At 38.8% G+C, this 12,890-nt stretch overlaps 1 pseudogene; it reads right to left on the bottom strand.

Moving 5' to 3' along the window:
* LOC139716963 (metabotropic glycine receptor-like) overlaps positions 1 to 10,905 on the bottom strand; it is a 53,937-nt pseudogene extending 43,032 nt beyond the window's left edge.
* Between the last annotated feature and the right edge of the window lie 1,985 nt (positions 10,906 to 12,890).

The following is a 12,890-nucleotide window of genomic DNA, read 5'->3' as shown; positions in this document are numbered from 1 at the left end:
TTTGTGTTTGTTTTGGGTTTGTTATTGTGGTACAAAATGACGCCCATTCATTGAATTCGTTACATATATACTTCTTTGTTGTTTTTGATATTATTTTAAACAAACTAGTTCTACCACTTTAACACTCTGTGTTTTAGAATACAATGGGCTAGCATTTCAAATAAATTGATCCTGAATTTAAACCTGATATGAGGTTCGTCCACTTTCGAGGATACCAGCGCATGTCTCCAATTTAGCGTTCTGTCAATTAACGACCCAGGCCGGTGTAACAGCTGCCGGTGACCAACCAAAGTGATAATCGACTCCCCTTAGAGTTGACTGCCATGACGCATTGTGTGCATTTTTGTCCCCCCCCCCCCCTCAAAAAAAAAAGAAGTAGAAAAGATGGTCACTTCCCGTAGCTTCTCTCATGCAGTGCACAATTGGTGCAACTGCAAGAGAAGAGCATGTTACAGGAAAGGTATAGTCCCACCTTTTATTAGGATCCCTTTGTTATGGATGTCTAAGTCATTTCAAAACCAACTTTCATCATATAGACTTTAAATCCCTCTTCGAATCACACATGCTCTTTCAGATTTCATATCTAAAGAGGATTCTCATTATCGCACACACAAAAAAAAGTTAGAAACATGAAGCTTCATCACAACCAAAACTACACCATCCCTTTAAACGCCCCAAATACACCTGACACTCTCCCTAGCCTGGAGGATCAGTGAATTCTAGTAATAAAAGACGAACAGGTCGACAGGAGGATCCATTTCTAGCTACAAGGAATGCTGGGTCAGCACCCATAACTACAAAATCATAGGTAGAAAACGGGCAAGTATTTCTCATGGGCATTTAAGGAGGTTAGGTCCTTTTCCCTTTTATAATATCGACGATAAACCGGACAAGACGGTTTTCTTGTATCAACGTACATCCTACAGAGCCTCTCCTCCCCCTGACAACTTGATCCTTATGAAGAACACCTCATATTTTACATTCCAGATTCGGGTCCAGAGCGATTCGTCCTTGCGTTAGATATGCTTTGGGTGAAGCCGTGCGGACTTACAAGCTACGATCTTTTCCACTGTACTGTACAACTTAATAATGATAAAAGTAAAAATCTTTCAGTGGAATATAAATTAAATGTTCATGATTCGTTGATGTGATCTTATGTGCTGTAATTTATACGATAAACAGCGCACAAAACAAACCTGCTCCCGCCAGAGATCTCCGGTGTTGGTCCAACACAAAAAGGAGACGTCATCTTGCTCTCCAGAGAATCAGTCAAGCATAAATCACCCCCCTTTCTTTCCATCTCTTTACACATGAACAGACGCTCTCATATTCCTCTATTACTCCTAGATATTGGATTACGGAATGCAAAAGCTATCATCTATCCATTTGTCTGGTGCGGGGATGGCAATAGTGAACTGTGATAGTGGCGCCGAAGGTCCCTTTATTGTTAGCAACTGTCCTTTGAACTGATCACAGCCTACTGGAGTCTTTTATTTTTTCTAAAGCTGTTTGTGGATGAGCGATCATCCTGTGGAACACACATACTTTAAGTCATCATGTTCAACAAATCGAAAGGCTGTTAAACAGTGATACCTGACTGGAGAAAAAAAAACACACAAAAAAGCACCTATTTCCACATTTTCGGTGAAGAAAAAAAAAATGTGTGCCTTTACAGAACGGTGCTTCTGTTATACCGAATTATTTTCCAAAAACTGAACATGATAGCTTGCTGAGATATAAGGTAAGCTAGACAATGTAAATGAACAGAGTATACAATGGTAGTGAAACCTTATAGTAATGATACATTGTTATGAGTACTGGAGTTATCAAAGTAAACGATATACAATGTGCGAAAAATGAGGAAGCCACTGGTTGTAGAATGTGGGGCCCTCTGGAGAAGAAGATCAGTAGAAAATAGGTTGAAGCAAGTTGATATTTGTAAATTTGTCATCCACATTGCATTGTATTCAGCATAAGAGATGTCAACATTCCTCCTACTTCATTGATATTTGTCCAGATTTTAAAACTTTAACTCTTAAGCCTTAATTCACAACTACGAATTCCTCATCTAGACGCCACTTTGGACTTATCCACTAACTTCTGTTCAAGGCGTTTCTTTAATATCGGAAACTACAATCTCTTGCCGACTGCAACTAGAAAACAAAACGGACATATTTTCTACGTGTACTCATCTTTGGAAGTCTGCAATGGCTGTCTACATTGACATCTTTCTGTGACTGCCTCACACTGTAAACATGAGCCACACTCACTAGCACCTGGATATCAGTTATGATGGGCACACAGTGCTAGATTGTGAAACGTAAGCTATTTTGTGTCACCTAATGGCTTTGGACCTTTCAAAGTTTCTCACTTATTCATCTTTTGGTATAGAAGATTTTGGTTCATGTGATAAGAGATAAAAGAAATTCCGATCCATCAACATTTACTTAATAATCCAGCTGGAATTGTTGTGATTTATGCTTCACATTGGACTTTAACATGACATGACACAATTTACTGGCGCGATCATTAAATTTTACTGTTAACGACGCCGTTTCCTTTGTTCATATCATTGCGTCCCTCTATTAAGTTTTACCGGGTTGATGAAGAATGAAACGTTCATTAGATTGCATGAGGGTTTAGCACAACTTCCTCTTGCCTCGAGCAATACAAACATGGTCCTAATAAAAATTGGGTCCCACCTTTTATTAGCACCAAATTGTTTTACTTTGTATATGGATATCTCAGCCATTTCAACATAGATTTTCATCAAATAGACTTTTAATTCGTATGCTGTTTGATATTTCATATAAGTTATTTCTAATTATCTCAAGTATCAAAATCTTAATCCCGTCTCAACCAAAGCTATACCATCCCTTTAATGTTATGGCCACAGTCTGGAAGCATACATTCCAGTTTTTGACAAGCTTTAATTTGTAAGAAAGGTCTCTAGCCAGCAAAATCTATATCGAGCGTTCCGGTGTTGTCCTCGGTTTCTAGCGTTCACTCTCGTTCATACTGGGTTATCCTTCTTTCTATTCTGCTTTACTTACATCATGAGTGAGGGACGCAAAATTATTCAAAAACGAAAATGAGGCAATCGTTTTTATTATAAGTTTCCAATCCGTATTTTCTATTGTCCTTTCTCCCTCAACATTGCTTTTAGTGCGAGATACAGAGTTGACTCTCCTGTTTTCGATTTTGTCATGTTAAATACCCCCGTTGTTTCTAAGTTTAGGTTTATTATCTTCTTTGAGGTGGATAGTCTATTGTGTATGCTTCAACCAGTCACTCTTCACATATCCTGATCACTCTCCCACTCTTGGCGCCCGCTGCAAAGTGCATTGTTATGAGTGACAGTCGGCCTTATGAATTGCTGGCCCAGATTTGATTGATTCCCCTACGGGAGGGAGGCAATGAAATGCGCCTTCTGATTGGCGACCTCCGGGGGTCGAAGCGACTCCAACATGTCTGACTTTCTATCGCTTCATGTTATGACAGATTTGCGTGAAACAGCAGGACGATCTTGCGATCTTGTGTAGACGATGGGTTCAGCAAAATTGTAATTATTATCTGCACGTTTTTGCAGATCAGCTGTATATTCTCATAAAACATGATTCAAGGTTTACTTTGAAAATTTTGTTTGAAGATTTCAATTTTGTTCTATAAACTATACCCGAAGGGAATATGCCGTCATTTCCAGTCCAGTGAAACAGCACATGGAAGTCTATGATGCGAAATTTACATAGTATTTTCTCTGCTTACACAATGGACGCCCTTCACCTTTGTCAACATTATTAGATTAAAAAGCATTGGTCTGGAGGGGCTTCTTAAAGATTGACCCTCAATTTAGATGACAGCATTACATGATGCACACATAATGTATATATCAATCATTAAATATTCAATTCAGTTAAATAGCCAGCAGTTTATTGCAGCGCGGTGATAAGGATGAGATCGCGCTAACCTTCTCTATTAGCTGTTGGATGGGATGCGGCTGGGGGATTCAATCATGTGTTTTATTGTCCTGGAAAGAATGTGTTGCTAGTCTCCCTCACCCAGTTCTACCCTTTACTTTTCCCTCTCAGAGAATTTTTCCTTCTTATATATAAAAGGAGTCGCAGCTTCCTAATTATGTTGCTCCTCACCAGAACTAATTCCCAGTCAAACTTGTAAACAGCCCTTCATCGTCATGCTACAGTATGCATTCTGTAAAGCCTCGAGTTTGATAACTCAACTGATAAGAGAGATTCATAATGAGGAAATAGAAACTGGAATACATTTACACTAGAAATAACATTGGAAACTTGAAGTAGTTTGCAGTTTCGTTTGACTATTAGTATTGGTTATACAAGACGAAAAATTGAATTTGGCTAGGTTCAACGAGTCATGAAAATCATAATTACATTTAAAGAAAATTTTGAAACATGGGTGATAAGACATTCGTGAATCGAATTCACATATCTTGTTAATTCGAGTTAAGAAATAGCTTTTGAATTGAATTAGATTGAATTGGAATAAAGTCTTACTTCGGGCCATATAATCTGACATCGTTGCAGCATCGTCATGTTTTACTTTGAACGAAGTGATGCAAATTTGTTGCAAAGTTCAAACCTAATCCATATGGGTCTTGATTGGGATAGGTCTTGTTATGTGGTAAATAATGATGATACAATGGCTAAAGAGCAATAGCGCATGCAATATCAACGGTTTTAAAGCAAAGTGCTGTAATTTTTGTGGGTTGCATAAATAGACGTGTGACACTATATTCTTGCTTTTCCATTATTGAATTGGCTGTATATCACAATTGCTTAGCGCTGAGGTTTAACAATTACAGGGATATTCTTGGCTACTGACACGACGGCTTGCAGTGGTTTAATGATTGACGCAAATCTGCTCATTCACCTCGGTAACTCGCCCCACAAAAGTTATCTGAGCACTCAAACACACACGCTCGCGCAAAAACACACACACCTAAGCTGAGAGCGATGCCGTCAATCTGTGGATGAAATGCTTGCCATACAATTACAATATAAAATACAATGTAATAGACAATCACGAGATGAATCATGTCACACATAAAATGAGACCATATATTCTTTCATTAATGATTTCTTCACTTTGTCTCTTTAGGGAGTGAAATAGTCAAACACCTAACGAAAAAAACATAATTCATATGGGCCCGGGTAAGACATTTAAGAACATGATAGAGAAATCAAATATAACTCGCGCAGAAAGTGATGTCATCATTCATTTTTCTTTTGCCATAAATATTTAAGCCAGTCCACCTTGATATATATATATATATAAATCACTTCTCAATGCGTGTTACTGTCCATCTCACGTTTAAGCCTGCTGAAAATAGTTATGACTTAGCTCACATCAAAAACTCACGAAGAAAGTTATGTCATCATTCATTTCTCATCTGCCACAAAAAAAAAATATCGCAATCGATCCCGATTAGAAAAAAAAAACCGGTCAGTTCCCACTGCGTGTAACTGTCCATCTCAATATTAATTCTCACTGTTAAACCTGCTAAAAACGATTAAATTTGACTCTATGCATTTTCCTCTGGAGAGAAATCGCTCCCTACGAACCACATCGGTTCACATCCTTTTCCCTCTCCAGGTCTCCCTTTCGCTCTTTCTTTCTCTTTCTCTGTGCATGTCCGATGAAGTGCCCGTTACACGAATGGGAAATATTGATTTTCCGCGGAAGAAACTAACCAGATGCACCTGGTATGTTTCCGGGTGCCGGGCGGTCTTGCAAGTGATTTCGCACGGTTTTCGTGGTGTCTTACATCGTTCTCGCCATTCCTGAGATTAATTTTACAGACGAGTAGAAGCTTGCCGTAGATGTTTTGAAATCAATGACGAAGGAGAGAGGACGCCTGTACTACAGCACTGGAACCTGGTACCCAAAGTGACCAAAACAGGGTCCTTTCTCGCCGTCCTCTGCCAGGAGTGTTACTTTTCTTTTTATGACTCTGAAGCATGAGGTGTAAGCCTCGATTATCACTGAACTGCTGTACTTGAATTTTATATATAGTATAGTGTAAATTTTCCAAGACATATTAAATTTATCGTATAGACCCATGCAGATGAATATAAGGTGAAATGAGAATTGTTCTTTTCCCCCTTTACTCAGCAAACAGATTGTAGGTGAAATATTTTCAAAATGATACTTTACCTACATAACGGGAAATTCATTCTATTTTTTTCATCCTCTATCATCTGTCGATTTCCCCAAACACTTTTAGAGCTCTTAAACTCTAATGTACACCACAAACAAAGATTTAAAAAACTGTTTATCTGATGATGCTCTTTAGCAGAAAACCTTTTGAAACTGATTTGTGTCAAATATCATTTGAGTCGCAATAATACAAATTAAAGAAAATTTTTGAATAGAGTATAATGATGATACATAAAAACAAGAAGTAATGCTTATTCTACCTTCCATGTGTGTCAAGGAAAGAATAAGTCAGAAATCTAACACTTGACTCAAGGAAGCAAGCGGAGCAAATGATGTAACATGAATTTTATTTCAAAATTGTTTTTCATGCCTTGTATACATTGTTTCTGCTGTTTATAGTTCCGTTCATCCACGCAGAAATAACTTGATATCCCCTGGACAGATGTATTTGTGGACGGGTATTTGCAGGAACGTGTATACTGTGCCTGTGTGTAGTGGCACAAAACAGGTCCTTGTGCATGACCGCTTATTGTGTGTGAAGAGAGAAATGACATTGTGATACGGGAGTTGCTATAACGCATTTCGATATTTCTCGAAGATACGTACATACACACACGCATGCATGCACGCACAGAAATGTATTATGTGTGCATGTATGTATACATATATTATATACGTGTATATATATATATATATATATATACATGTGTCTTATTGTCGTAAAGATTTTATAACAAGTATTTGCTAGTATTACTTTTAATGTCAGAAAACTTGCTGAATGAAGGGGTAAACAATGCTCTGTCGCTAGCTGCCAGTCATGAGAAGCTATGAATAGATCACAGGGATAGTCTCAGTCTCCCGCTCCACGAATGAAATGGCAATTTTGCACTTGGTATATGGTAAACATCTACCTCTATAATTATGTGTGAGCGAAATTCACCTTAAAAAGCAGACGAAGGACACTAAAAAAAGCTACATGATGTGGTATAATGGTAGTGATGATGATGATGATGATAATAATGATAATAATAATAATAACAATAATAATAATAATAATAATAATAATAATAACAATAATAATAATAATAATTATTATTATTATTATTATTATTATTATTATAACAATGATATTAATATCATTATGATTTTGTATCGCGCCAAATGCATTATTTCCACCCAGCACTGACAGTGGTAATATAAATCATTCTTCACTCCCCAGAGAGCATTCCAGTCTTTTTGCAACAATTATCTGTTAAAGAAGAGCAACAGGTGACTGTCGATTTAGACAATGATTTAGATAATGTCGAGATAATTATCATTGTTAGCACAGGTACCAATGTTATCATTATAGCTATTGTTATCGTTATCATAAAAATGATGAGTTAGTTCAGTCGGTAGCGCGTCTGCCTCACGATCCTAAGGACCACGGTTCGATTCCCGGGTCCCACTGGGCATTGTTGTGTGTAATCATACCGTCCCCTGTAAGAGGCAAAACACTCTGTCCCTCGGATAGGACATAAAATGGAGGTCCTTTGTGTGAGAGAGTCACAACTCATGCACGTAAAAGATCCCGCTCCATATTAATCGCAAAGAGCAGGGTATTAACCCGGTGAAGTGGTCCCGCGTTATACACCCATGCGGCAACTGGACCCCATGGAAGACCAGCTATTGCAGCTGAATATGGGCTATCCAGTCATCTTCTCAGATGGAAATGAAAACAAGACAAAACAAATCAATCTAATTGCTCCATTGTTGCTCTTACTACTATAAGTCACATATTTCTATGAATTGAATATTCATTTTATTTCTTTTTTAATTAAAGAGTGGGATTGGGCAAATTGTACACACCTTCCCCCACCTAAGCAAAATCTGGGGAATGTATAATGGTCCCTGCGTGTGTCTTCTGTCTGTCTAGCTATCTTTGCGTTCAACAGTGAAGTCATGGTGAGTCTTGAGCCACCCGGGAGAAGCAAAGGCAATCCCTTCTCTTTGTTGCTCAACAAACTGGTCTACGCTGACGCACTGATGTGACTGGACACAGGCATCCGTCTGTGCTGATCCGAGCGAGAGCAACAGGTTACTATGACAACCACAAATGCTCAAAAGGGGTCATTTGATGCACACAATAACTTCAAATTTTGAATTGCAATGGCAGGTATGATCTGTCGGTTTAATAGCAAAGACACGCGCCTGCCTCACCGACATTATCTTTAAAGGGCATGCCTTGGTCATCACACTTGGAAGGCTTTGCAGTGACATTAAAACATCACCAGTCATCAAAAGAAACATTTTCAAGGTGTGCTTACGAGCTTACCAAATTCTTGGTTACCTTTGCAACGAAAAGTGAATATTACCCAGCCAATATCTAAACCGTATAATGGTTTCGACACAAACAAACACTTGATAAGAAATTGCAAAATTTCATTTTACGAGAACTAGTGACACGTTAAATACTTAGAACCATAAAGTTGTTGTTTGTTTTTTTTATTCCTCATTTAATTTGTGTTGACGATAGACTTCATATTATGTTTTATATCTCTGATATCTTTTATCATGTCCTCTTGCAATTCATCTCGATCATACATCGCTTGTTATATTGCTTCAACTCGGTGAATAATTAATGTTAAAATAGTATTTCGATATATCATTTCGTGAAAGTCGCAGATGCTGAATGTATGTTTCTGGTGCCCGTACGATCCATGGAAGATGTGAACCTCCTACGTCTCGCGTGGTGTGTACACATATCATTAAGCCCAAGGGAAGGTACTTTGTGTGCGTACCTGCGCGGAGTTACGTGACCCGTCTAAGTGCAGGTGTTGTTTATACGTGTTTTTTGTGTGTGCGTGCGGGGGTAAACCACAGAGGAACCTTGTTACACGTTACTCCTGCAAAGTTTATTTTCCATTATTGAAGTAAAATAGTAAAATATCACTAAAATAAAGGGGACAACAGTAACTTAATCATGCTCTAATTGAAGTGATCTGCTCATGCAACTATAGCGTATAAACACGATTAAGAATAAGGTGAGTTCCAATGCTAATTTTTCACTTTGCAATTTACCATCCTAACTTTTGATTACTGTATGCGTTTGACACGAGTTCTGCAACTATAGATTATTGTATCATTTATAATTTCGTTAGTTTAACTAAAGAGAACAGCTTGTCAACTGATGCAAATTTCCAAGTTGAATATCTGATAACATTTAAGTAGTAGTTGCGTCAATATGGCCCTTAAATTCAATTGCGTTATAATTATGCATTAGTGCAAACAGGGAAATCATTGCATCATATTTTTCGTAATTCCATCTACATCATTTGAGAAACAGAATGACCGCTGTTATATTTGCTAATGGTATTGCAGTCTCATTGAGAGTTTGAGACAAATATTTGTTACGAAATAATACATATATAATGCGCGCAGAACCTGTGTCATGAAAACATTACTTTCGTTGTTTCCTCCGCATAAGCACCTGGATCATCCGATTGATGAGAAAATAAGTCAAGGTATCAGATGACGCATAATACGAGCATGCACGAAGCTTATACAATATGGAAACACGAAGACTGCAAAGAGCAAGTATTGTCCATAAGGCAGAACAGTTACAGTCACAGAATCTAATGGTCGAAAACCAGTGCCAGCTGCATCATTCAACCTAATCATTGCCCGAACCCTTTCCCTTTGCCTAACCTTCCTTTTTTATGAATTTGTTACGTTAACATTACACGCAACAGAGTCTTTTAGTAGGCCCCTACTATAATCGCCGTTCAGAAGAAATACATGCTCGACTGGATGACGCATTTTTGAAAGGGTTGTATATGTTTCATTAAGTTTAGGATTTTTTTAGTTTAAGAGAGACTGAAAGTGATCTCAAATATATTAAGTCAATCTCTGAACAGATCAACGTCTATAATTATCATAGTTGAATAACTCTATGGATAAGGTCAAAGTGAGCTAAGTGTATCAAAGGTGTACTTACATTGACGACCAAGAGGAGTTAAAAAACGGGACAGTGTAGGATATCAACCAGCGATTCGTCTTGTTGCAATCAAAATACGGATCTGACCAAACACCGTGATCACTGGTGACAAAGGGGTCAGTCGAATTCTCCAGTATTCCGTTTGTGCTCTCGTTAAACCTCCGAATGAGGTAGTGTGGTTTTGTTACGCCCTCAAATAGGCTGTCAAAATGTCCCTCCCACTTTTTGGAACTGGGAATCGGTTGATCGGTGGCAATTTCATCAAGGGTCGAACTGCCCGGTGCCACTCGGAGCGCACAAAGGGAGGATGATCCTACATTCTGGTACCATTCATACGAGAAGAAATATACGCAGGATCCCACAATGGCGTCATTGTTTTCCACATTATTTCTCACGATAGAGAAATACAACTCCTTGTCGTTAAACACGCTGGTCACTGAACGTCTACCGGGACCAAAAAAACTGTTAAGTAAGTTAGCTGTGTGTACCGCAGTTACACTGTTTCGATCAACAGAATCAAAGTCCATTATCTGGGATAACCTCTCCGACTGTTGGCTAAACACCTGTCCTAGGTCCATTATGTGCCGTTGGCACGGTTCTTCAGCTTTTTGGTATCTTTGTAGCTCCTCAAGGATGCTCGTTATAGGATCGGGAGAGTCCGCAAGTCGCTGAATGGATAGTTCGTCTCGCTTAACTCTGGAGACAACGTCCTGCCTTCCAACGCCATTTTGAATCATTTCCCCTGAACGGATGTGTAAAAATTCAAGCAATCTACCTGAATTTCGGAGATTTCGGTCATACTTCTGTTCGTCTGTCCTTTTAACATGCGGCTCCATGCCTTCTTTTGCATCAACACTTGAGCCACCATTCCAGTGTGGAACACTACCAAGATTGGTAGACAATATGCTTGTGCCGTTTGAAGTCAGTACCCTGCCGAAACTGTGGAATTTAAAGGCTCGCGCTGCGTGCGGCTTACAACATAACAATACAGAAATGAAAATCACCATTAAAAGATGCACGAAACAACAGCCTTCCATCGTAGATAACTCGAACGTAGTCGTGCGATGATATATCCCTGTACAAATCCTTCCTCCTCGTCCCAAGTAAAGACAAACCTTTTATCCCTTTAAATACACAATTCCAAATGGATTCGAAACCAGACAGCAGAAACTGGGATTCCTCTTTCGAAACTGAAATGTTTTAACTTTATACGCTAAGCCTTCGGAGGAAGCTGTGGGAAATAAAACACAAGAGGTGCCTTCGTATGTAAATAAACTCCACGAAATAGATTTTGGCGATTTCTACTGGGATATTCCGGAATAATGATACAAACGAGCGAGCTGGGGGCCTGAAACTGCATGTAGATATCCCGTCGCACGCCAATAGATTCGCGTAAGTATGCGCGTGTGTGTGAGTGTGTGTGTGAGAGTGTGTGTGTGTGTGTGTGTGGAGCAAGGGTATGCCAGAGCTGCTGTGGATGTGTACCAGGTAGCGATGTATTTGCACCAGTTTTCTACGCATCCGTGTAGGCACGGAGCGACCGTCGCGCACTTGTGCTCGCCATCATACGAACGCCAGGCAATGAAATGCAAATTAGATTTCTGGAAAACTGTGTTCCTCCCGTGGATTCATTAAAGCTCAGTCTCCGCAGACAGACTTGCCCCGGAATACCCGCCAACATCGACAAATTTACTTAAGGGTGAAGCAGAGAATCCGGCACATGACTTTGGCGTGCCGCAGAGCTGACTATATCCACATAATTCCAAAGCATAAATGCATTGTATTCAATGCATCCTCTACTCTCTCTCTCTCTCTGTCTGTCTCTCTCTGTGTCCATCTCACCCTCTTAGTTCCTCTACCTATGTATAGGTCTTCTAAAAGATTCTGAAAATATGTCCTCCGTCTGCGTCCCGTAGTCACATCACAGTCAATGCAGTCCTGTATACATGCCACCACGTAATAAGGCCGTCAGAAATTAGAGAAAGCATAATACGTGATGCTAGTTTGATCAGCCTTGTCAAGCGTCAAAATGTGTAATATTGGCCGACAACGCACGATTTGATCAGTGTTAATTAAGGGTTTTACCAAAATAAGTCGGAGGATAACTCAACAAGGAGCTCTCGACAAGCACGGCACTTCATTTTTTTTTCTTTTTCAATCATATCATGGAATATGTATGTGTAATGGCTATATTATAGTCGTGATAATAAGCATGTGCAAGTACGCATTATTCAAAGTCATGTTCAAAATTGCATTGTGATATGTTGATAAAATATTCCCGATCAACTTAATTCCCATAAGTAATTATTGATGAATTGAAACAGTTACAAAATTTCGAACTCTGAAAAAGAATGGGTAATACGTTGAGAATCAATAATTCCAACGCTGTCAGTGGTAGGCTGCAAGCTAAACATGTCTGAGTTGCCCTCTCAAACTCATATCGTTTTATGCTCGAGACGACTTTTGTCCTAATTTCTGCAGAATGTTTATAGCAAATGATTTAATACATATTGTAAAAATAATTGTTTTTTATGAGAAGAAAATGACTACAGAACCAAAAGCTCATCAAAGTGCAAAATGACGCTGCTCTTCTTTTGTATGTGGATTCAAGCATTACAGTTGAAAATTCTTATGAAGACTATAGTGATTAGTAATTCTGTGTCTGTATGTTTTCATATTTTTGTTTCTTTTTACTAGATTGCACTGTTTTCGGGAAACCCTT

The sequence above is a fragment of the Diadema antillarum genome, unplaced genomic scaffold (genome assembly GCF_040938485.1).
Source record: "Diadema antillarum isolate AM-2024a unplaced genomic scaffold, OU_Dant_1.0 scf00000071, whole genome shotgun sequence".
Lineage (NCBI taxonomy): Eukaryota > Metazoa > Echinodermata > Echinoidea > Diadematoida > Diadematidae > Diadema > Diadema antillarum.
The sequence above is the reverse complement of the archived record's forward strand: the minus strand, read 5'-3'. Positions and strand labels throughout refer to the sequence as shown.